The following is a 26,174-nucleotide window of genomic DNA, read 5'->3' as shown; positions in this document are numbered from 1 at the left end:
AAGGTCATCTTTTGTCTCTGCACCACTACACCTGCATGGAAGGAGATGGGTGGACTCTGCCATCATGGCAAATGAAGATTGGACAATGTGATGGATTTGTGGGCATGGGGGCAAGGGCTTGAACATTCAGCTGGGTGGTGAAACCTGGGCTCCTCTGGCTTAGAAAATGGAACCCTGATGGAAATTGGTGAACAGGGATGTTGCACCAACAAGAAGGGGAACCATACCATGAGCTGGAGATTTTTGAAGAGCAGGCTGCAGTAGGGGCTGAGCACATAGCGGGAGAAGAAAAGATACCAAAGATATACAGGGACCTAAAGGAGGCCTTTAGTGAGAGGCCATCAGATGTGTTGCCATTCCACCAGCCCATGGACTGCAGTATAGAAATTTTGCGGGGAGTGAAACTCCCCAAACCAAAAATTTACTCCATGACCTCTTGTGACTAGATGAACTGCAAAGCTTCATTGACAAAAACTTGAAATGGCGGTTCATCCAGCCGGTTAAACCATGAGTGGCTGCCCCTGTCCTCTCTTTGATTATGTGTTGACTATAAAAATTTGAATGTGATTTGTGTTGATAATGTTTATCTCCTGCCCCTTATGAAGGACATGCTAGCCCATCTTGCTAAAGGAAAGATTTTCATTATGCTGGGTCTAAGAGAGGCCTACCACAGAGTCTGAATTAAGAAAGAAGATGAGTGGAAAACTGGTTTCCAGTTGTTTCCAGTTTCAAGTGTTCCCCTTTGGTCTACAAGGCTCACCAGCAGTGTTCATGCAGCTAATTAATGAAGTGCTCCACAAGCATCTTTCCTAGGGAGATTTGGTTTATCTTGATGACATCCTCATTTACATAGAAACCATGGAAGAACATGTGAGACTGGGGCGATGGGTATTGAAAAAAATCATGGTGTCTGAATTATATGCAAAATTGTCAAAATATGATTTCCATTAAAGAAAAATTGACTATTTGAGTTACCACATATCACATGAGGGGGTTGAGATGGATCCTGTAAAAGTGAGGGCATCCTGGAATGGGCAGCCCCACGTATCCATAAGCTACTAAAAAGTTCTCTGGGCTTTGCCAATTCTATTGGCAATTCATCCCTTCTTTTTCTCAAATTGCCCTGCCAATCACAAAACTCCTAAAAACAAAGGGAGAAGCTAAACCTAAACCGGGGCGGCAACTGGAATGGACCATTGAAAGTCAAGCTGCTTTCAAGAAGCTCAAGTGACTATTTACAGCTGAGCCAGTCCTCAAACACCCTGAAATTATCTGAGACAGAGAGGAGGTGGGCCATTTGGGATAAGGAAGCTTTTGTGGGCTCGTGGGACCTACTAACCTGGAGACATTTGCTCGAGGGTGCCAAACATCCTTTTGAAATGTGGAAGGATCATAAAAACCTAGAGGCCTTGAAGACCCCTAGGAAACTGTCACCTAAGCAGGCCCGCTGGGCACAGCATTTTGCCAGATTTAACTTCTCTTTGCACTACCTACCTGAGAGAAAAACTTTATAGCTGATGCATTGTCTAGGTCTCTCTCTCTCTCTCTCTCCCTCCCTCCCGCTCTCTCTCTCTCTCTTTCCTAAAGGTGTGTGTGTGGGAGTGGAAAACAGGCTGTTTTGTCCATTATCTGGCCTCCTGGGGCATCTGTATGCCCCATTTTTCACATCTCCTGCCTCCAGAACATCTCTGCAAGCCAGAATTGTTGGCCTTACCTTTCAGTTCCAGCCCATGGGGCTCAAAGGTAAGTCCTGCACTTGGCCAAAGGGTGAATGGGGTGAGGTGAGCAGGACAGCCTTGTGGTTCTGCATGGGCTGGATTAATGGCTTTGGCGGGCCGCATGAACCCCACAGGCTGTAGTTTGAGGGCTCATGATTTAGCATATGGCAAGTACATGGACTTATTGTAGTTCAAATGTTAATGCTAGAAAAAAAGACCAATGAAAGTTGCTTTGCTTTTCAGACAGATTTATAGCATTATTTGTACTAACTGTCAGCTCAATTTACTGTTGATATTAAGCAAACGTTTTTTAGATTTCTAGAAAAATTGCTAAAAGGCAACATATTTTATAAATCTGACTTGCTTCTAATTTAAATCACTATTGGAATTTTTTAAAAAAAATAATTCTCATTTAGGTCTCATTGAATAAAAAAAGGACTTCTAATTTAACCAGGTTTGAAAAACTGATTTAAAAATCAGGTTCAGATTTAACAAAGCTGTTGATGTACGTACATGTTTATATGTCATAGTAATGGGGCTATACTCAGTTTGTGCTGAGTATAAATTTATGGTCCTTTTAATGTTTTATGACATACAGGGAAGATGAATACACCAGTATGATCTGTTTTAGACTTCATGGGATCTATATATCTGAATAAATAAGAAAGACAGAAGTGGAGGGAGGAAAAAGCAGAACACTTTACAATACACATTGACCTGAGTTTAGGGCTAAAATTACCTGGCCTCACCACATATCCTATATTCACTGCATACTCCTGTGTTTCAGAAGTAATCCATACTGAATCTATGCTATGAGGTATCTGAGTATGACCAGAGTGGGATTTAGTCTGAGCATCTAGGATTGATTCACACACATGGCAATGATAATGGCAGAAACATTATTAAGAATTATTAGGTCCATTAAATAAAGTAGCAGACATGTGATCATGCATCAAAACTACATTCAAATTTGTTTTTATTCAGTAATAGTAAGCCATTTCATTTATTTAAAAAATAAAAAAATTGAGATATGTCCTCTGACTGCTCTATAAGCACAAACATTATTGACAAAAATATTTCTAGTATTTTTAAGCCAACAGTAGAAGCCAACTGTGGGCAAATCGCTAGCATTATCTACTAACTAGCTAAATGCTTGCAGACCATGTTATTTTCCATGACTGATGGGTGATTACAATTCATCCAGAGAAGCATTGGGCGGGGGGGGGGGGGGGCTTCCAATTAATATTTGAATTTGATTCAAAGCTTGATCATAGAATTTTTGAATGTGGTTTGAATACTAACTAGATTCACATATGCAAACAGAGCTGTGCTGCCAAAGGAAAAGTTCAGGAATCTATTTGCAATGGAAATGAGCAATATGTAGAAAGTAGGCTGCAAGTCTAACATTCAATGAAAGGTTTGATATTAGCATATCTGGAAATCCTTAGAACTGATTTAAGGTAAAGGTAAAGGTTCCTCTTGCACATATGTGCTAGTCATTCCCAACTCTAGGGGATGGTATTCATCTCCGTTGCAAAGCCGAAGAGCCAGCGCTGTCTGAAGACATCTCTGTGGTCATGTGGGCCGGTATGGCTAAACACCAAAGGCGTATGGAACAGTTATCTTCCCATCAAAGGTGGTTCCTATTTTTCTACTTGCATTTTTAAATGCTTTCTATCTGCTAGGTTGGAGCTAAGAGCTCACTCAGTTATGTGGCGCTAGGGATTCAAACCGCAGAACTGCTGACCTAATTAGAACTGATTAGGACTACTCAAATGTTTCAAAGGTGATTTGTTTTAATTGTTTAATATACTCTTTGTAGAGGATTTCTTGAGGATGATCTGGGTATTGCAACCAAGTTCACGTTGAAGCAATGTTCTTTCCAAATCCATTTCAATGTGGCTTACAAGACTTTATTTATTTATTTACTTACTTACTTACTTACTTACTTACTTACTTACTTACTTACTTACTTACTTACTTACTTACTTATTGGACTTATATGCCGCCCCTCTCCGTGGACTCAGGGCTACTTACAGTAAAAATACAATAAATAAAACATTTCTAGGCCAATTAATACAATAACTAATTTAAAATTTTCTTTAAAACTAAACATTTAAAATCAAAGAAACGCATACATACTATCACACCAAATACATTCATTGGGCAGAGGCTGGGGTCTAATGACCCCAGGCCTGGTGACATAAATGTGTTTTCAAATTCTTACAGAAGACAAGGATGGTGGGGGCAGTGTGAATCTCCATGGGGAGTTGATTCCAGAGGGCCGGGGCTCCCATAGAGAAAGCTCTTCCCCTGGGTCCCACCAGCCGGCATTGTCTGGTTGGTGTGACCCTGAGGAGACCAACTCTGTGGGACCTAACTGGATGCTGGGATTCATGCGGCAGAAGGAGGTCTCAGAGATAATATGGTCCTATGACATGTAGGGCTTTATAGGTCATAACCAACACTATGAATTGTGTCCGGAAACCAATCAGCAACCAATGCAGTCCGTGGAGTGATGGAGAGATGTGGGCATATTTTGGAAGGCCCAAAACTGCTTGCACGGATGTATTTTGGATGATATGAAGTTTACGAACACTCTACAAAGGTAGCCCCATGTAGAGAGCATTGCAGTAGTTGAGCCTCGAGGTCATAAGGGCATGAGTGACTGTGAGCAAAGACTCCCTGTCCAAATAGAGCTGCAACTGGTGCACCAGGCGGATCTGGGCAAATGTCCCCCTTGCCACAGCTGAAAGATGGTGTTCTAAAGTCAGCTGTGGATCGAGGATGCCCAGGTTGCGGACCCTTTATGAGGGAGTCAATACTTCACCCCCAGGGTAATGGAAGGACAGATGGACATGTCCTTGGGAAGCTTTACCCACAGCCACTCCGTCTTGTCTGGTTTGAGCTTGAGCCTGTTGACACCCATCCAGACCCCAATAGCCTCCAGACACCAGGACATTACTTCAACTGCTTCACTGAGTGGACCGAGGGTGGAAATCTACACCTGAGTATCATCAGCGTCCTGGTGGTAACTCACCACAATACAGCAGGGGGGAGAAGATCAACCCCTGAGGAACCTCACAAGGTAGGTACCTAGGAGTCGACCTCTGACCCCCCGCTAACACCGACTGTGACCAACCAGAGAGGTAGGAGGAGATTCACCGTAAAATGGTACCTCCCACTCCCAGCCCCTCCAGTCGGCACAGGATACCATGATCAATAGTATCGAAAGCCGCTGAGAGGTCAAGAAACACCAGGACAGAGGATAAACCCCTGTCCCAGGCCCACCAGAGATCATCCATCAGCACAACCAAAGCAGTTTCTGTGCTGTAGCTGGGTCTGAATCCTGATTGTCGAGGGCCTAGATAATCAGCTCCTTCCAAGGATTGTTGGAGCTGGAGCGCCACCACCTTCTCAACAACCTTCCCCATAAAGGGAAGGTTGGAGATAGGATGATAGTTATTAAATATGGCTGGGTCCAGGAGGAGGGGGCACACAAGTGCCTCCTTGTAGGGAGCCAAGACCAGCCAGGAGGAACACGGGTCCAATAGGCAGGTGGTGGAACTCACAGCTCCAATGGCCTTGTCCACTTCATCAGATGTCACCAGGTCAAATTCGCTCCAAACAGGTGGACTAAGATGGGCCCCTGTCACCTCGACTGACTCATTGTCAGCCGACTCTGCATTCCAATTAGAGTCAAGATCTGAGCGATATTATCTGCGAAAAACTGGTTAAATGCCTCAGCACTACCCTGCAAGGGTTCCTCAACTCCCCCCTGATTAAGGAGAGAGCGAGTCACCCTAAACAGGGCGGCTGGGCAGGATTCCACAGACGTAATCAGGCTGACTTTGTATGCACGTCTTGTCGACCTGATCATCACTTTGTAAATCTTAATATGAGCTTTAATAAGTGTTCGGTCAGATTCGGATCTGCTTTTCCTCCAATTCTTCTATAAATTTCTTTTCTGGCGTTTCATTCGCTGGAGATCCTTGGGAAACCAAGGAGATCTCCAGGGTCTTTTGCCAGAGAGAGCCTCCATCACAGCCATATTCCAGGCTGCAGCAAGGGACTCTGCCAAACTGTGTACAAGTGAATCCAGCAAAAGTCCAAGCACCCTTTGAAAACCTTCTGGATCCATTAGGTGTCTGGGACGGAACCTCCTAATCAGTTCTGCCTCCCTGTGGGGGAAGATTGGAGCCTTAAAATCAAGCCGCAATAGAAAATGATCTGACCATGACAAAGGCAACATCTCTAAGCCCTTTAATATCAGATCATTACTCAGCTGCCCTGAGAGGAAAGCCATGTCAAGAGTGTGCCCCCTCACATGGGTTGGTCCCTGACTTGGGACCAACATACTTTTAAGACCAGCTATTGTACTTCCACATAGTGTGGCCATTGACAATGAGTCATATTTTGCAATCTCACTGTGGATACAGTTGGTATCTATGGTTAATTCTACCTTTCCTATGGAGGGAGACTAGTCTGAAACAAGGTGCCATTAAAATTAAAGCAAGAGTCTTTTCATTGAAAAACAAATTGCTATAACAGCCCTTTTAACTATTTTAATATATTAATTGTTTTAAAGATTGATTTAACTCAGGGGTGAGTTCCAATTTTGTTCACCGCCAGTTCACTCAGTGATGTGCAGTGTGGGTGCGGACATGCTTTATGCTGTGCACGCGCAGAAGCAAAAAACAAAAAAACAAAAGAACGGGTTTGTGGGTGTGGCAGGCCTGGCTGCTGATTCTAGTGACCCAGGCCACCTAGTTACTATCGATTCCATAGTACTGGTCCGAACTGGGAAAAACCCACCTCTGGTTTAACTGGATACTTTTACCTGTATTTGTAAAAATCCTCCTGAACCATTAAAGAAACAAACAACATTAGTGCACATGCTTTCTTGGGGAGAAATTTAATTTAATCTGAGGTTTTAAATTATGCTGTATTTCTGTTCCCAACATTTGGCCATATTGTTGGTTGGTAACAGAAGCCATAAGCCACTCAGCCAAGAAAAGTGAGGGAACAATGGAAAGTGTGTGAACAAATGTTTGGAAAGGACCTCCAAAAATCATGCCAATTACTGTATTCTATTTGTTCATTCTATGAATAACGATTAGAATTTTTTTCTTTTAATTTACAGATACAAAATTCAGTTATACAACAGTGGGATCCCTACTTGTTTCTTAACACAAAAAAGGCAATATTATATATGAATTTTTATGTTGTTATTACAAAAGCAGCAAAAATGCAAAGTAGCATTAATAGTCTCCAAAATGAGATGTGAAGGGAGAGCAGCAATCTGAATCTCGGGCATTAAATTTAAAAGGAACAGATGGTTTAAAGTTGTCCTGTTAAAAATACTGTCTATTCTATGCCCAGAAGACATTTTAGTCACATTTGCGATTGGCTTTCTCATAACTGGATGGGGACCTGGATGGGTGTCAACAGACTCAAGCTCAACCCGGATAAGACGGAGTGGCTGTGGGTTTTGCCTCCCAAGGACAATTCCATCTGTCCGTCCATTACCCTGGGGGGAATTATTGACCCCCTCAGAGAGGGTCCGCAACTTGGGCGTCCTCCTCGATCCACAGCTCACATTAGAAAACCATCTCTCAGCTGTGGCGAGGGGGGCGTTTGCCCAGGTTCGCCTGGTGCACCAGTTGCGGCCCTATCTGGACCGGGATTCATTGCTCACAGTCACTCACGCCCTCATCACCTCGAGGTTCGACTACTGTAACGCTCTCTACATGGGGCTACCTTTGAAAAGTGTTCGGAAACTTCAGATCATGCAGAATGCAGCTGCGAGAGCAGTCATGGGCTTACCTAGGTATGCCCATGTTTCACCATCACTACGCAGTCTGCATTGGCTGCCGATCAATTTCCGGTCACAATTCAAAGTGTTGGTTATGACCTTTAAAGCCCTTCATGGCATCGGACCAGAATATCTCCGAGACCGCCTTCTGCCGCACGAATCCCAGCGACCGATTAGGTCCCACAGAGTGGGCCTTCTCCGGGTCCCGTCATCTAAACAATGTCGGTTGGAGGGCCCCAGGGGAAGAGCCTTCTCTGTGGCGGCCCCGGCCCTCTGGAACCAACTCCCCCCGGAGATTAGAACTGCCCCTACTCTCCGTGCCTTCCGTAAAGCTCTTAAAACCCACCTTTGTCGTCAGGCATGGGGGAACTGAGACACCTCCCCCGGCCACGTACAATTTATGTATGGTATGTTTGTGTGTGTGCTTGTTAATATAGTGGGGTTCTTTTTAAAACTATTTTAAATACTTAAATTTATTGAATTTATTTGGATTTGTACGATTGTTTATATTTTTTGTTGTGAGCCGCCCCGAGTTCGCAGAGAGGGGCGGCATACAAATCTAAATAATAAATAAATAAATAAATAAATAAATAACTCCTCTGGTCAGATTTTTCTCTTTTTTGCACTCTTGGATCCATGGGAAAAACAACTGCAGAAGATTTCTGGCTTCTGGATGTGACACAGAAGGAACAGAGGGTTCCAGAAATTAAATTGCTGCCAAGCATTATGCAGGTTTATAGATAATCATGATAAACTACTTCTAAAATTGAAATCCTATAGCATCTCTGGACCCCTACATGATTGGATAACTGCATTCCTAGCAAACAGACAACAAGTGGTCAAAATAGGGAGCAGACTATCTAATTCTGTTCCTGTTAAGAGCGGTGTACCTCAAGGCAGAGTACTTGAATCAACGCTCTTCATACTCTATATAAATGTCCTTTGCGATCACATTACAACCAATTGTATTCTCTTCGCCGATGATGTAAAACTCTTCAACACCACTGAAAACACAGCTACCCTCCAAAAAGACCTTGACTTTGTGTCAGAATGGTCAAACCTCTGGCAACTCCAAATCTCAACCAACAAATGCTCTGTGTAAGAATAAGAGGCAAATAAAATAAACCAGCGAGGAAAAACAAGACAGTTCCTGCAAAATACATAAACAGGCCAGGCAGGTAACTTAAATGACAGAATGTGTGTGTGTGTATAGATAACATACTGATAGTTGCAGAATATATTCCTTGGATTTGCATTTTGTTCATCTTTAAAATGAATGCAGAAAGATATTTTATATACAAAGAACACCCTAAGATTAATTGTGAGAAAAGTTATTGGTGTCAAAAATGTTCAATTATGTTATAAGTCATTCCCCAAAATTAGCTTTGTGAAATGTTCCTAATGTCTAAAAAAACGATTTCATGGGCAGCCCAATCAAGCAGAACAGATTTGATATACTCTGCTGTCCTTCAGAAGACCTTTATTTCTCTCTCCTAGCCATGAATAGTCCTACCTAAGCCAATTTAAAGTATGTTAGCTTGCTAAACTTATGATAAAACCTCAGAAACGATCTATTTCAACCTTGGAATACACTATTAACTGTTTTGTGAAAAATTGTCAAACTAAAATTGAGACGCTCATTCTATGGTAGTAGAATTGCCAACCTTGGCTGAGCTTAAAAAGCTAATCAGTTTGGGAAACAGTACTTAAATGGGACACTTAAATCCCAAAGGTAGATATTTATATGATATTATCTGTAAACCTGATTTCATAGAAAACTCTAGCTCAAAATGTTAAGTGGAATAAAAGAAAGCATGACAAATGTTATTTTTCATGTGTCCTGTTCCTTGCACTTGTTGACAAATAAATGTCAACAAGTGCAAGGAACAGGACACATGAAAAAATGGTACAAATAAATGGAGAGCAATTGAGGGCAAGCGGGCTTACCTGCCTGCCCAGTTTGCCAATGGAGACAGAAGCACAGGCTCTGTCATGTGGTGGGGGCAATCTCATGCAGAAGCGCACAATTGCCCCCAAACAGGTGAGAGGCCAGCACAGGCATGTGTAGGCTTATCCAGAGACCAGGGACAGGGCGGCAGGACATTTAAAGGCCACCCCAACCCAGGATCTTTCTCTTTTGATCATCACTGGAAGCATGCTTTTGAATCCCTCCCCTTTCCTTCAGGGATCGCTGGACGATCACGAGGCTACCGCCCCTGGCTGGATGTGGAAGTACAAGGAACAGGACACATTAAAAAATGGTACAAATAAATGGATAGCAAATGCTGTCATAAATGCAAGAAGGAAATTTAGGATATGGGTGTAAGAAATAGCTCAATCTTACAAATACATACATATATGATTTAAGCTGTATCATCCCACCGTGACCGTGATAGGTATTTCAACCTTTTAGATATCAGAGAAATTCTTATATCTCCATTTTCAATCTATACAGAACTTCCTTGATTTGGAACAGTCTCCCGAATTGACAGATAGTGTATTATAAGTGCTAAATAGTTTTCCAAGATGTAATAGGTTGAGCATGAAAAAGCTCAAATCCTTGGCAGAATATGTTGATGTCCTAATCGTATTCAGCTAAAGATTCACAATAAATTGACTTTATTTCATGGTGTAGAATGCAGAGTTGAAAGCCTAGACATGTTGTTTGGAATACTGTACTTTGGCTATGTGAATGTTACATTTTATTTGTTTGTTTGTTTGTATGCCTGTATCTGAAAAAAAAGTAGTGATAAGTGATAAGTTATGTTCTCTCTTTAACCTTGATCAGATTTTTACAAATGGACCACATGGTAGTTATGGAACAAAGCAAAAAGGTAAATAATTTTGGGAGAGAAAATATGTTAACACTTGATGGCTAAAAATTCCATTATCAAGGGAAATGACAAAGTGTTATTATACTGTACGTTTTAAAAAGATTTTTGTGTTGGTGCTGATAAAAGCATTTATGAATAAATATTTGATCTTGTAATTTTCCATAGAATGAATGATATTCATAAAATTGCAAAGTGTACATCAGTTACATTTAATTAGAATAAGAAATAGATAAGACCTTGCTGCAGCTGGAGATCTTGCAGAAAAAGATATCATCTGAAGATTAGAGAATATGAAGTGAATTGTTCAGCAATTGTTATTGGGCACAATGCAGATAATTATCTTGGAAATATTATACAGGTACAATATATACATTATAATTAAATCTTTGGTCCCAATGTATAATACCAATAATGAAAAAGTCTGAGAAGAGGGACTTATATCAGTTTAGTTGAGTTCTAATAGTGTTCTAAATAAAATTATAAAAGATGGGAATGATGGGAACAGTTTTGCTGTAACTTTGAACCAAAAATCAGATTCTAATCCTGATCAATATCTTATCTTATCTTAAACTAAAATAAATTTGTAATAAAGTTCAATTTCACCATATATTTTTCAAATATGTTAGCATTAGCTGGGGCTTAAACTATTATAAATTTTAAAGAAGGTTTGCAGTGTAAGTATAAGTAATAATTACTTATGAGTTCTACAATTTCACCCTACCTGTCCTGCTTATTTTGTTCATATATTTCCATATTTTTTTTGAGAGAGATGAGCTCATCCTTATCAGTATACAGTATACTCTTGTTTTGGTAAATTTGAACCAGAAAATATTCTAATCTAATCCAATCTAATTTAATAAGAGAATGGGCTCAATCTCCAGGAAATACCACTGACTTGGGCAACACAAAGTCTCATCTATTTGATTGAAGAACTGTATCTTACTAAACAGGGTTTTGCACCATGAATTCTACCATCCTCATCCCACAAATAACTAATTTAGAAGGTCAGGCTGGATTTCAGAGTGATCTCTCCCACCCCCCAATAGAGTTAGTAGTACATCAGCTTAAAGTGCCAATAGCAATAGCAATAGCATTTAGATTTATATACCGCTTCATAGTGCTTTTATAGCCTTCTCTAAGTTGTTTACAGAATCAGCATATTGCCCCCAACAATCTGGGTCTTCAATTTACCCACCTCGGAAGGATGGAAGGCTGAATCAACCTTGAACTGCTGGTGAGATTTGAACTGCTGAACTACAACTAGTAATTAACCACTGTGTCAACCCGGCAATGATGTACCTGCTGCTGAAAAGACCCTTTCTAAATTCAGCCCTATTATTTGTTAATACAGTTGTAATGGTATCATTATTCCTTTCCCCTGAAGGAACAAGCACATGGACTGAAAGTGTTTCTGGACTTGGTTTTCGACATATCAATATTATTCCTATAAAATTCTCTAAAATATTTCCACCAGCAATCTTTCATGATGGTTTCATCCCAAATTATTCCAGCAACTTTATCTTAAAACTACACTTTTTATTTATTGTTTTCTAATTTCTACAAAAATATAACTATAAGCAATGCAATAAAATTCAGAGAACAAATACATGAACAACAATATTTCTACAATATTCCTCCAATGTATTATTTTCATAATTATGAACAATTATGATTCGCCCATGTTCTGCCGGCGTGTCCCAACCGCCTGTAATTACAGGGTAATTAGTCCAAAAAGACACACACCACATGATAGAAGGAAAACCAAAAGTCTTTATCAACAGAAAAGCAGAAAAAACCTCCCTTTTTAAATGTCAAAGGAATTTTCTGGTACACACAAGGCACAAGTTAAATGCAATCCAATTTCTTACCCAGTAACTGGAAAATTGAGTCCAATTCCAAAGTCCAGAAAGTCCACACACAGTCTTGAACAGGGAAACAGCAAAACCATGATCTTGACGAAACTATGAATCAGGTAAACTTCCACAAGGCTAAATCAGCACGCTGCTCTTTTTATCGGTAGCACTAATTACAGCAGCCCCACCCAACCACAGGTGGCCTCACTTATCTCCTGTAATAATTCTTCAGTTCTCTCCTATGCATCACTTTACGCATGCGTGGATTTGTCATAAGTTCTTGTTCAGAATCCAGGGATGATAAGGATGATTGATCTCCTCCTGGGCTGTCTGCCAAACTCCCCTCTTCCCTGCCACTCATGCTTCCTTCATCAGAGGAGACTTCATTGTGAGATTCTATCAGGAGCAAAACAGGCCTGTGGCATGTGGATGTTTCCCTCACATCCACCTCCACATTCCTTGGGGCAGGAGCTGGGCCAGAGCCAACCACAACACCTCAATTATCACAAATAATAAAATCAAAATTAAAACTTTTGAGAGGATTTTAATTTTAGCTTGACTAGAACACAGGTGAAAAATGCAGGTTCACATTTTGGCACCAGTGTGCCATCTTTTCAGTATTTAGCTATAGACATTCTAAAAACAGTCACCAAAAATATAACTAATTCTTTAGAGTAAATATTTGTATTAATATATTCACCAAAGCAAATTGTGGACACATATTAATTCTTTGATTATGACATTGACAACTTTCACAAAAAATCAAATCAATAATTGTTCTGGTTTCTGGTAGAATGTTAGTTATTAAAAAAATAACGCTTACTGAATGCAGTATTTCATAAACAAAGAAATTCCATTTTTATTCTCTTCATTTCCGTATTCAAAATGCAATGCAGACTTGCACATTCCTTTTCCCCGTTATCTCTCTTAATTACATTCCACATGCATTCCTTCAAGCCTCCTCCGTCTCCCAAGATTAATGTACTTACAGCATGATTCAAAAACAGCAGGAATGACTGCAAAATAACACAGAATAAACTTACTCGCTCCGGAGCCAAACTGAAACAAGTTTCATTGTGGAACTACAACATTGAAACTCCGCCCTTCTTTCCCACTGGCCTCCTGACGTAACTAATACATCACTCCAGTATTTAACCCATTCCTCCCCTTAATATCTTTTTCCTAACACCTGTTCCTTGCAGTTTTGGACCCTTCTGAATTGAGGATTAGCCCAGCGAATGTCTGTCTCTTCCTCACTAGATTCTGGACTCATAGCAACATCCTATGGCTGGCCTCCCACCTGTTCTAATACCTGCAACCCAGGGCCTACCACTAATTCATAAACACTATCTGTATCAGAGTCCTCAAGCTCTTCATCATCCTCCAACTGACCAGGAGTATGTACAACAATAATAATTTTAAATTATTTTTTACTATGAGTATCTATGAATAAACCTATATTTAAGTCACATCTCTGAATCAAGCAGACATTTTTCAATGCAACACATAGCAAGCATTCACCCTTCTTATTGTCTGCTATGTCACAAAATGACTATGTCATTAATTTTTCTCTGTTATATTTCATTCATATTTATCCATTCACCTAATCTACATGATTTTAACTTTTTAATTTTTTATGTTAAAAATAAGATCCATATGTTTCATTTTTCAACTCAACCTAAAGTTGGTGTTGGATCTAGCTGGACTTTCTTCTAAAGAGGCTATTCCACATAGATCCTGTTTCTCCAAATACCTACCATTTTCTTGGTATCCAATATAATTTATATGTTAAATTACAACATTTGTGAATAAATCATTAAATGCAAAATTCAGCTCTTCAGTTTGGGTCTTGAAAGATAGGGAGAAGCAATTTAGAAGTTTGTAAAGATTTTAAAGCTAAACCTTCTTTGTCAGTAGCCAATATGTATTATTTTGTAGGGAAAACAAGGTGATCATCGATGGATTGATGTGGGTTGACAAGTGTTTTATTGTTTAAGACGGGGTGGGAGGTCATTCTTTTTGTTCTCACTGAACAGCTTTATTTATGGGGGGGGGAATCCAAAATTGCTACTCCAATGTGGGAGTGTCGTCTTGAGGCTGAAAATTTACAACAGATTGCTATGTTCTAAACTCACCAGATTTAGAACAAAAACCTTACTTGGACAGGTTTTTATTTCAAGTTGCTTGGCAATTATGAGCAGGGGGGTGTTTAATTCTTTCTATGTTCATCTTTAAAAGTATTAATTGATTTATCTTTTCAATTTTATCTTCCTTAGTATTTTAGCTATACTTGACCATCTTTGTTATGTTCTTAATATGTGTAATATTTATAACATGGAAAATTTATTGGCATGAGCCAATAAAATATACATTTGATATATTTTTACCGAAAAGAAAATGCAGGCTGTTTTTTTAAAAGCTAATAACTTTATTAGGCTTAACAAAAACATAACAAATAATAATAATAATAATAATAATAATAATAATAATAATAATAATAATAATAATTTATTAGATTTGCATGCCGCCCCTCTCCAAAAACTTGGTGCGGCATACAAATGGGTATTTGCTATTGACTAGCTATTGTCATGGCCAACCAGGTTAAATTCTTCCAGGTTTATCTCTGTATATGTATGCACATAAAAGATTAGAGTATAATGGGACTGATAATTGAATATCTTCAAGATTAGATTTCAAAACAGCAATCATAGCTTATATTACAAAATTTATTTGTTGTGATGTATGTATCTTCCAAACACCAAAAATAGAAGTCTGAAACCTAAAGAACCACTTTACTATTCCAGAGCATCCTACATAGCACAGCATTATGTAGATGTTTTTTTAAAAAAACTAGTAGGTAGTTTATATATTTTTTTTCAAGCATTAACGATTAGCATACTAAATACCCTAGCTGTATTCCTCATTTGAAACAAATGGTAAATACATTTACACAGAGTTTATTTTACATAGTACTGCTACATTTCAAATATGAGTTTATCTGGATGAAAAAATTCCTGATGGATTGACTACTAGGAAGTATCAGTAGCAACAAGGAAATACTCTTAGTTCTTGATAGAATTTCACAGCATGATTTTTCACGAACACCCATTAATCAAATTAATGAGGAACAGATTGCTTGCAAGCTGGAGCCCCATCAATCCTTTCTAAAGTGCAGGTCCCTATCAGTGGTTCAGTGTCATGTGATGAAAATAGAAAGACGGCAGGCACCAAAGGAAAGTGACATTACATCCAGATGGTATCGGAAGAGATTGCTCCATAGAAACTTTGGCAAGGAGGTTTAGTAGTACACATCTTACAAAGTGACACGGGATAGCGTTAAGAGCAATTTTTCTTTAATCATCTGGAAATTTTTACAGCCTCCTCAGCATGGATGGTCAATTAATGTGGAATGAACAGGAGAACAAAGCTTCCTTTCCTATGCAACATTTCCATAGGATTGTTTTCATCAGGCCATCCTACACTCTGGACAGCTGAATCAACATGTCCATGATCACTTTTATTTCGTCTGTCTGTCTGTCTGTCTGTCTGTCTGTCTGTCTGTCTGTCTGTCTGTCTGTCTCTCTATCTAATTTCATTTGTCAATAATAAATATTATTGTGAATACATAAAATGTATAAACATGGCTATGAATACATGAAATGGTTACTAATACATGGGAACATTAAGACAGGGATGATAGTCACCATGGTGCACCCTCTGAATGCAATATCTTGGATTTCTTCTGAGGATACTTTTGAGACTAACTTTCCTGCTTCTTCAAAAGGATTCGTTAGGAAATCCTGCTCCCCACACAAAGAACTCATTTAAAACCCCATTCAAGGGGTCATGACAGAACATAACATCTCTCCCTCCCTCCCTCTCTCTCTCTCTCTCTCAGTTTAAGGACAGAACTATCAGCTATCAGGAGTGACAGACTGGTGGCGCACTGGCTGGGATATTCTGAGAGTTGAAATCCACATGTGTTAAAACAGGTTGAGAAACACTGTGCTAGATTACCTCAGGAAACTGTTTCAGGGCCTGCTTACTTGTAGTCAGCACACATTTTAAAACACAAGTGTAAAACTGATTTTTAAAAAACTTTTCAATTTGATTATTGCTGTTTTGTAGTGTCAAGTTGTTTCTGTATTTTATTTGAACAGGAGGGCTATTTTTAATTGTTAAATTGACAACAAAGTCCTGAGAAATAACCAGGGTGAAATGCTACCAGTTTGGACTGGATCAGGTGTACTGGTAAGTACAGTAAGTCACCAAAATGGTTGCGATGGCTGGCTGGCCTCATCCCCAAACCAGTTCCATAGTCACTCACCCTGCCCCATCCAGGCTCTGTTCTGCAGCTTGCCAGTTTGAAGAGCTGTGCCTGATCTGCCTGCCTGGTAAGCCTGTGAAGTCATAGCTTACCTAGCTGCCCGTGTCCCCTCCACCATCCCATCCTACCTTTCCTACTCCATTCCCTGTGGCCCACAGCCCCGACATACTTGCCTGCCTTCCACACAGCGTTCCCAGTGTTCCCATGGCCAGCTTGAGAAGGCAGGCAAGTAGAAGGCTGCGTGGAAGGCAGACGGGCAGGCTGGCCATGAGAAGGAAGCTAACAGCCTTCTCGGTGGTCCCCTGTGTCCACTTGTTTACTGAGGTTGATATCCAGCTCAGTCCAGCCAGTGGGTAGCCCTTGGTGGAGATGCAGTTGCTTCTGCTCTGGGTCTGAGAGGGTTGGTAGCCAGTCTAGCCACTCGCCATGCTCTTTGCTCTCTTTTCAGGCTGAAAAGCTGCTGACACTGTTGCCCCATTGCAGCACTGAGCGGCACTGAGCACCTGACATTGGTGCTGCCCAACCTAGCCAGTCGTCACACTCTTTGCCCACTTTTCAGGCCAAAAAACTGCTGACACTTTGGGGAGAGGGATTGCAGCTGAGTGCGCTCTCTCCTGCCACAATTTACTGAACAGATTCTTTCCATCTCCACCAAGGGCCGCCTGCTGCTGCTCTGGGGCAGTAGTGAGGGTGGGGGTGGCACTGAGCACCTGACATTGGTGCTACCCAGGCTAGCTATCCGCTTGGCAAGTTGCCAGGAAAAGTGCGCTCGGCAGTGATCTCTCTCCACAAGGTGTCTGGCAGCTTTTTAGCCTGAAAAGAGGGCAAAGAGCATGGCTAGGACAAACAGCACTAATGTTGGGCACTTAGTGCAGCTCCCATTGCTGCCCCATAGCTGCAGCAGGCAACCCTTGGTCGAGATGGAAAGAGCGGGAAAGAATCTGCTCAGTAAGTTGCGCCAAGAGAAAGCACACTCTCTCCAAAGTGTCCAGAAACCTTTCAGCCTAAGCAGCAGTGGGCAGCCCTTGATTTAAAGAGACCACGGCTGCCTATTTTGGAAGCACAATACCACCTGGGTATCCTGAGTGCCTGCGTAGGGAACCTGGATCCCCTTCAAAAGCCCTGAGGCAGGAGTGCACGTGCCAGGGAGATTGGCTAAGTGCTCAGACAGCTGCAGGAGGCTTTGGAATGGCCAGGCGGAGCAGCCCTGACACAGCTGCAGCTCCTGCAACATTGCGGGACAGCAGGGGTCCAGTTGTACAGTTGGGGTGGCTCCTCCCCACCCCCACAGCACCAGAGCCACGCACTCCCTGCCAGCTTTGCACAGCAATGAGGAAGGCCTGGGTCCTGGCATCCATGTGGAAAGATGGCATGGACCATCTTCTACCTCATACATCCCAGTGGCCGGTCAGGGCCCACAGAGTCGTCCTTCTCCAGGTCCTTCAGCCAGACAATGTCATCTAGTGGGGAGTCTTATCTGTGGCAACCCTGGCCCATTGGAATAAGCTCCCCACTGAGATTCATACTCCCCCCACTCTTCCTTTCTTCCGCAAAGAAGACCCATCTCTGCTGGAGGCTTGTGGCCATTGAAATTTTGAAATCTTGCCTCCCCCAATGAATGAATGTTGGATGTGTGAATTTTTTTATTTAGTTTTAACTGTAGTTTTAGTACATCGTTTTTATGTAGATTTCTAACATGTTGTAAGCTGCCCTGAGTCTCAGGAGAAGGGCAGCATATCAATCAATCAATCAATCAATCAAACAAACAAACAAACAAACAAACAAACAAACAAACAAACAAACAAACAAACAAACAAACAAGGTGAATTGTTGTGAATACCCCCCAAATACAGATGGAGGAACAGGGAAGTGTTCCATGTCTGACTGCCACCCCTTTGCTGGTAACATTTCACCCCTGTCTCTGGGTCATGCTGTCTGAAAGGGGCTTTTGCAAGAGGAACTGGACTTCTTTGGTTTTTCCTTGTCCTGTCCTGTCACTGGCAAAGAGTGAAAGCTCAGGGATTCCAAGCTCCAATCTGTCCTGTGGAAGGAGGTCCTGTTTTTCAGAAGGCCATTTTTTACTAGTTAAGCCTTTTAAAAATGTTTTTTAAAAGTTGGCCACCCAGTCACATGACTCCACCAAGCCACACTCACCAAGTCACACCCACAGAACCAGTGGCAAAAAAATTAGATTTCACCACTGGAAGTAAGATGGAGTTAAAATTAAAAACAACAACAATGAATAAGCCAGCAAATGCACAATATCCCTCTATGCGAGCTATATTTAAAATATTTCATCTTGAGGCTCCATCTATTGAAATAATAAACTCTACAGTCCCAAACTATGTAATATTTGTAACACTACTTACTGTGGCAGAAGTAAAATATGGTTTTTAAAATGTAGTATAAAGAATATGGTTTTTAAAATGTAATATAAAGAGAATCTACATTGGGAGCTTTCATGCATTAATTAACAGAAAAAGAAATAGATGAATACTGAATCTCCCTAGTAATTCATTTTTCCAAATTAGTCCCAATAGGAAACTGAATAATTTCCTTGTTAGAATTAAATCATATCTATTTGGGCTAATGATGGAATAATTCATAGAATTTTATTAATTTATGCAAATTGGTAAAAAGCAAGGAATACCACAAAGGAAAAACAAATAGCAATCATAAAATATATTATGATATAAAAAAATGCATTTTTCTTTCTAATAAAATGGGAAAGCCTGCTACATCCGACATCTCACATATCAGGAACATTAAGATACTGCAGTATAGTAATAGAAATTTAATGAGTGGAACTAAGTAAAAGAAGTTGTCTGGGTTAACATTTGCTGGTTGAACAGATGATTTAAGTATCAATAAATTATGCTAGATTGATTTCTGTATAGCTTTATAGAATCTAACTTCAACCTCTTCAGTCTATATGTTATTTACCCAAAGCCAGCAGTTCATGAAAACCAACTCAGTTTTCTATTCAATAAATGCAATGGTATAGTTAGGTTAGTTTTAAATTTAAATTTATGTATACATATATACATACACACCCACACTCACATACTGAACAACATTCCATTGCAGCATCAATATTACAAAAAAATATTCTGATGTTTCACAAAAAACTCCTTCCTTCCTTCCTTCCTTCCTTCCTTCCTTCCTTCCTTCCTTCCTTCCTTCCTTCCATTCTGTATATTCTCTTCAGCTAAGATTATCACAATTTGCCTTCAAGAATAAAAAAATAACAATTAGATGAAGCTGAAGATAATCAGCTCTTTTCGGTTCTTTTGGCTTAAATATAAATTCCTTGTTTCCCCTGCTATTTTCAAATTAGAGATATATCACCATTTTCTCGTGTGATTTAATATTACACCATGGTGGAGCAAATTTTCAAATTAGAGATATATCACCATTTTCTCGTGTGATTTAATATTACACCGTGGTGGAGCAATGGTTAGTACGCAACATTGCAGGCTAATTATGTTGACTACCAACTGCCTGCAGTTCAGCAGTTCAAGTCTCACCAGGCTCAATGTTGAGTCAGCCTTCTATCCTTCCAAGGTTGGTAAAATGAGAACCCAAACTGTTGGGACCAATATGCTGATTCTGTAAACCTCAGAGAGGGCTGTAAAGTACTGTGAAGTTATCTAAAAGATTAAGTGATATTAATAACTAGACCTTTTAGTTAATATATTTTCCCAAAGTTAATTTCACTTCACACAATTAATTAAAAAGTAGCATTATACTGTTTGCTGATTCAGTGTTCATTAATATCATAATTTGGCACTTACTATACAAATAAAATTTAGGTGGATTATTTTCTGTGATATTACATGTCACTTTTACTCAAATGTATTATATGGTAAATGGTTTACGTTCACGGAACTATCAGGTTGCTGGATACAAGGTCTCTCTTAGCTATCAGTCTAGCCTAATGTTTCATCCACTTCAGTATGTTGCTTGGCAGATTCAAGCCTCTACCTGATAAGCATATTATCTTGGCATACCTGCATGGACCTCTCTTCACTGGGATCTGAACTAGTTATACTTTATGACTATTATAAATCTTAAGTTAATTCTCCTTCAGCATCTGATAAGCTGACACCATGTTGAAAGACCTGAATTAATGAAAGTTGGCGTCTGTTTCCTGCCCTTGGAAAAATATTTTTTCTTATCTGTCAGAGAGTTTTGAAATCATCCTTATATCCAGCTCATAACAATGTCTGAATCAAGAGCAACCAGGCAGCCAAACACCTAGGATTTTGCTGGCTTATCATTTTGTCAGGTGCATTCTTGTGTTTCTGTTCAACAATACCTCTCCATCCTCCCTTAACAACCAATGCCTAAAGCAATACAAATGCCATAGGCAGTCCTTATACCAGAAGCCATAAAGAGCTAGCACAGGTAGGCACTGCATTGGTATCTGAACAAATTGACAGAACAGAAATACAGGAGAAACCCTCCTATACTTCCACCTCTTACAATACTAGACAACAGAGTATCAACTGCAGAGACCTTCACAAAATGGACACCTAACATCAAAAGTCACAAAAAAGCACAAGAAGGAATGTTCTTTCTGTGCCAACTCAGAAAGCTCAAATTGCCCAAGGAGCTGCTGATACAGTTCTATTGGAATTATTGAGTCTGTCATCTGCACCTCTGTTTTGTTCCAACAAAACAGATACAGACTTCAGAGGATGATTTGAACTGCAGAAAAAAACAATTACTACCAACCTGCCTTCCATTGAGGACCTGTATACTGCATGAATCAAAAAGAGGGCTGTGGAAATATTTACAGACACCTCACATCCTGGACATAAATTGTTTCAACTTCTACCTCAAAATAATGCTATAGAGCACTGCAGTCCAGAAGAACTAGACATAAGAACAATTTTTCCCGAATGCCATCACTCTGCTAAACAAATAATTCCCTCAACATTGTCAAACTATTCACTAAGTCTGCACTACTATAATCTTCTCATCATTCCCATCACACATCTCTTCCCATAAATGACTGTATAACTGTAACTTTGTTGCTTGTAGCCTTATGATTCATATTGACTAGTTTCTAATATTATTTGATTATTTATTTGTACTAAGAGTATGATTAAGTGTCACACCTTACAATTCTTGATGAACTTACCTTTTTTTAAATATACACTGAGAGCATATTCACGAAGACAAATTCCTTGTATGTCCACTCACACTTGGCCAATATTCAATTCAATTCAATTCTGTCAGAACTGAGAATGTTTGATGAGAAGTAAAACATCTTCAAGACATAATAAAGAAAATGCAGTTGCTTTTGAAAAAGCACCTTTGGGACACAGTATCTGAATAACACCAACTGGGGACCATTGTTTTAACAGAGCTATCTAATATGGATGATAAAAACCCAGATGGCCATTTAATGGTAGCAAAAATATGCTGAAAAGTCTTGATGTTGTGCTCTCATCTAGTGACCAAGTGGATTTGAGTAGCCTAGATCTGATAGCTTTAATTTACCCTTTACTTTATCAACACACTTCGGGTCTACAATAGATTACAAGTCAGATATTTTTATTAATCCCTGTAAGTCAAACTATGAAGCACAATATGCCAAGTGTGTTTAGAGATTTGTTTTTAAAATCCTCCTTTCTGAATAGCACTAAAGCCACAACCTGGCTGACAGCCAATGTAGAACTAAGTTCAAACTGGTATCAGATTTCTATAGCTAAGGAAGAGGATTACTATTACAATATGTAGCACATGATTTATCCAATAAATAGAGAAAAGTGAAGCAGATGACTGCTTCACTTTTCTGCTTCTAAGATGTTGGACATAAGCTACATAATATAACTAGTTCTAACTAGTTCTTAGTTATGATGTTCACGTTCGTTGACTCTTCAAATTGAAAATAGGCATGAAATAACAAAAACAGCTTCTTTTTTTAGGAAAAAAATTGCAAACATTATTGTTACCTAAAGTTTTCTAATCAGCATTAATAATCATGACTTCCCATTATTATGTAATCTCAATCACAGACTCTGTCCAGAAAATGGCATACAGTTGGCCATTCTGGTTTCTGCTGTTCTATATTCAGCCAACATAATGTATAAGATGACATATTTTATATTGATATAAATTTTATTTCTTAGCTTTTGCATGCAGATCCTTGTTAACAAAATCATAAAATGCAATACAACATCTGGAATACAGTATCAGAATATACTATATAATAATCCAACAAAAACTGTAGCCAGTAATAAAATGTAAAAATATCACAAGAACTACAGTAATAACAATTACAGCAAATGTGATCTTGTTAATACCAATATTCTTAAAATTGTAAGAGATATTTTAGAGATAATTTCCTAGATAGATTATTATAAAATGAATCTTTTACACAGGTAGAAGACTTGGCATAAGGAGCAATAGTAATATTGTCTAGTCTTCCATTATTCTTTTTTGTTGCTCTTAGCTCCTATATGGACTTCTGTGCAACAAAAGTGCTAAACTGAGGGTTTATCTTCCAACAAATACACAAATCTCTACTGCTAACAAAGGCAGTAAATCAGAGTAGCTACAATCTCATCTCTTCTTCCTCATGAAAAATGGTTCCTTGCAAATGATGGGTGGGCTACTGCCAAGCACACTGTGGGGAAGCATAAGACTTGGGAAACTGAGTCCAGATCTTTAAAAGGCAGGATTCAATCCACAGGTTGGAAATTGCATATTTTACTCTACAAAAATTAAGGTTCTCATCATACTTCCATTTAGTATGTTTCGTGTAGTCGGTTGGAAACAGAATTAGAAGGATGATATAACATGATATGGCATTAATGCTATGCTACGTTTGTTTTAATCATCCCATGACGTCTATGGCATGATTTATTTATAGCACTCCTGTACTTCTGACATCATAGTTTCTGGGCACTTTACAACCGTATGAATTCCATAAAATCATAAACAATTCTAATTTTCCAGCAAAACAAACTCCAAAGAACTACAATGTTCTTGAGCAATGAAAAGATATATATTATTCGACACAAAAATATGTAACCCTTCCCTGGTGCAGAGCTGAAGGGATTGGCTACTGTTGCCTAGAGGATAATTCTCTGCCTTACAAGGCAAAGGTTGCAGGTTCAAGTACCAGTGGGGTATGGCTAACTGATGAGGCCAAAATAAGGCCGAAATAGATCTATCCTAGTCTCCCTTAATTTTCAAATTCAGCAAAAAAACATGTGACATATATATATTTATATTTACAGCAGCACGAAGCTTACAACTTCAGCCTGATGATGGTGAATGTAATTTCACTGAAACGTCGCATAGACACTCAAAATATCACACGGGGCAAAACCCAAACTCAGAACAATAGATAGATAGATAGATAGATAGATAGATAGATAGATAGATAGATAGATAGATAGAGATAGATAGATAGATAGATAGATAGATATAGATATAGATGATATAGATATAGATATAGATATAGATATAGATACAGTGATCCCTCTATTATCGCGAGGGTTCCGTTCCAAGACCCCTCGCGATAATCGATTTTTCGGGATGTAGGGTTGCGGAAGTAAAAACACCATCTGCGCATGTGCGCCCTTTTTTTCTATGGCCGCGCATGCGTAGATGGTGGAGTTTGCGTTCCCCGCCGCCCACGCAAAGGGGAAACCCGATTCGGCTCCTCGCTGCTGCTGCGCTACCGAGCAGATCAGCTGCTGGGCGGCCGAAGGAACCTTCCCTGGGTCTTCCCCCTCTTGCTGGCGGGCGGGCGAGCGGCGGGCATCAGCGAGGAGCCGGGGTTTCCCCTTTGCGTGGGCGGCCGGGAAGACCCAGGGAAGGTTCCTTCGGCCGCCCAGCAGCTGATCTGCTCGGTAGCGCAGCAGCAGCGAGGAGCCGAATCGGGATTTCCCCTTTGCGTGTGGGGAAACCCCGATTCGGCTCCTCGCTGCTGCTGCGCTACTGAGCAGATCAGCTGCTGGGCGGCCGAAGGAACCTTCCCTGGGTCTTCCCAGCCGCCCACGCAAAGGGGAAACCCCAGCTCCTCGCTGATGCCTGCCGCTCGCCCGCACGCCAGCAAGAGGGGGAAGACCCAGGGAAGGTTCCTTCGGCCGCCCAGCAGCTGATCTGCTCGGCGCAGCAGCAGCGAGCAGACGAAGATCGGGGTTTCCCAGCCGCCCACGCAAAGGGGAAACCCCAGCTCCTCGCTGATGCCCCCGCTCGCCCGCCCGCCGCCCGCCAGCAAGAGGGGGACAGATAGAGAAAGAGAGAGAAGGAAAGAAAGAGATGAGAGAGGGAGGAAGAGAGTGTGAGAGAGGAAGAAGCAAGATAGAGAAAGAGAGAGAGAAAGAAAGATGAGGAAGGAAGAGAGTGACGTCATCGGGTGGAAAAATCGCGATATAGCGTTTCGCAAAGATCGAGATCGCGAAACTCGAGGGATCGCTGTATATAGATATATAGATATATGTATGTATGTCACATGTTTGGTTTTTTTTTGCTGAATTTGAAAATTAAGGGAGACTAAGATAGATCTATTTCGGCCTTATTTTGGCCTCATCAGCTAGCCATACCCACAGGGACTTGAACCTGCAACCTTTGCCTTGTAAGGCAGAGAATTATCCTCTAGGCTACAGTATCCAATCCCTTCAGCTCTGCACCAGGGAAGGGTTACATATTTTGTGTCGAATCACCCTGGTGATCGAAGGAACATCACAGCTCCTTATTTGCCTCTCGGCCCAACCCAGGGCCATTTCTGTCAACTGTATTTACAATATCCATTATGTGAGTTACTGCAATTAATAATAATAATAATAATAATAATAATAATAATAATAATAATAATAATTTATTGGATTTGTATGCCGCCCCTCTACGCAGACTCTTGTTAAGTGACTCATTTGTTATTAAATGAACATTATTGTAAGACCAAATCCAGCTTATCCAATGGCCATTTTTTTTCTGGAAAAACCAAAAAACCAAAACCAAAAACACCCTACCCATTGCAAAACATGATCGCATGACTACGATACTAAACTGGTCATAAATGTACTGGTCATAAAAACTGGTCATACATTTATTTATTACCAACCATCCAAAATAGGATTATGGGACTGCAGGAGTACTTTCACAATTTTAACTCCAAAGGTGGCTCTTAAGTAACATTTTTAAATCTATCATAACTTCTAATTGTTTTAAAGTGATTGATTATAAGTCTAACAGGCCAATATGTTCTTCCTGTTTAGCTTTTCCATTTGTCAGAGAAGGTCCACTGTACCTACTGTCTGGCAGCTCACATTTCACACTCCCTCAGGCAGCTTCAGGAAGCTCTTGAAAGCATCTGCAATCTGACATTAGTGAGGACAAAACAAAGGAAAGAGACAGAATTTATAGTGTCTTGGGAATGCTTTGCAGATTGAACAGGTTGTGCCCTGGCAGGGTTGAATATATGAATGTAAAAAGAGTGATGAGCAGTCATAGAAAGACAACATCATCTCCTGGCAATACACTGGATAAGAAGCACTTTAATTTTAATTTTTAAATATTATTGAGCCTGAGAGAATTGGCAAGCATTGTATTTGTGGTTTCTGTGTTATATTTTAACAGAATACACTATTGCACTAACCATACACA

Source organism: Erythrolamprus reginae, chromosome 6 (assembly GCF_031021105.1).
Source record: "Erythrolamprus reginae isolate rEryReg1 chromosome 6, rEryReg1.hap1, whole genome shotgun sequence".
Classification (NCBI taxonomy): Eukaryota; Metazoa; Chordata; class Lepidosauria; order Squamata; family Dipsadidae; genus Erythrolamprus; species Erythrolamprus reginae.
The sequence above is the reverse complement of the archived record's forward strand: the minus strand, read 5'-3'. Positions refer to the sequence as shown.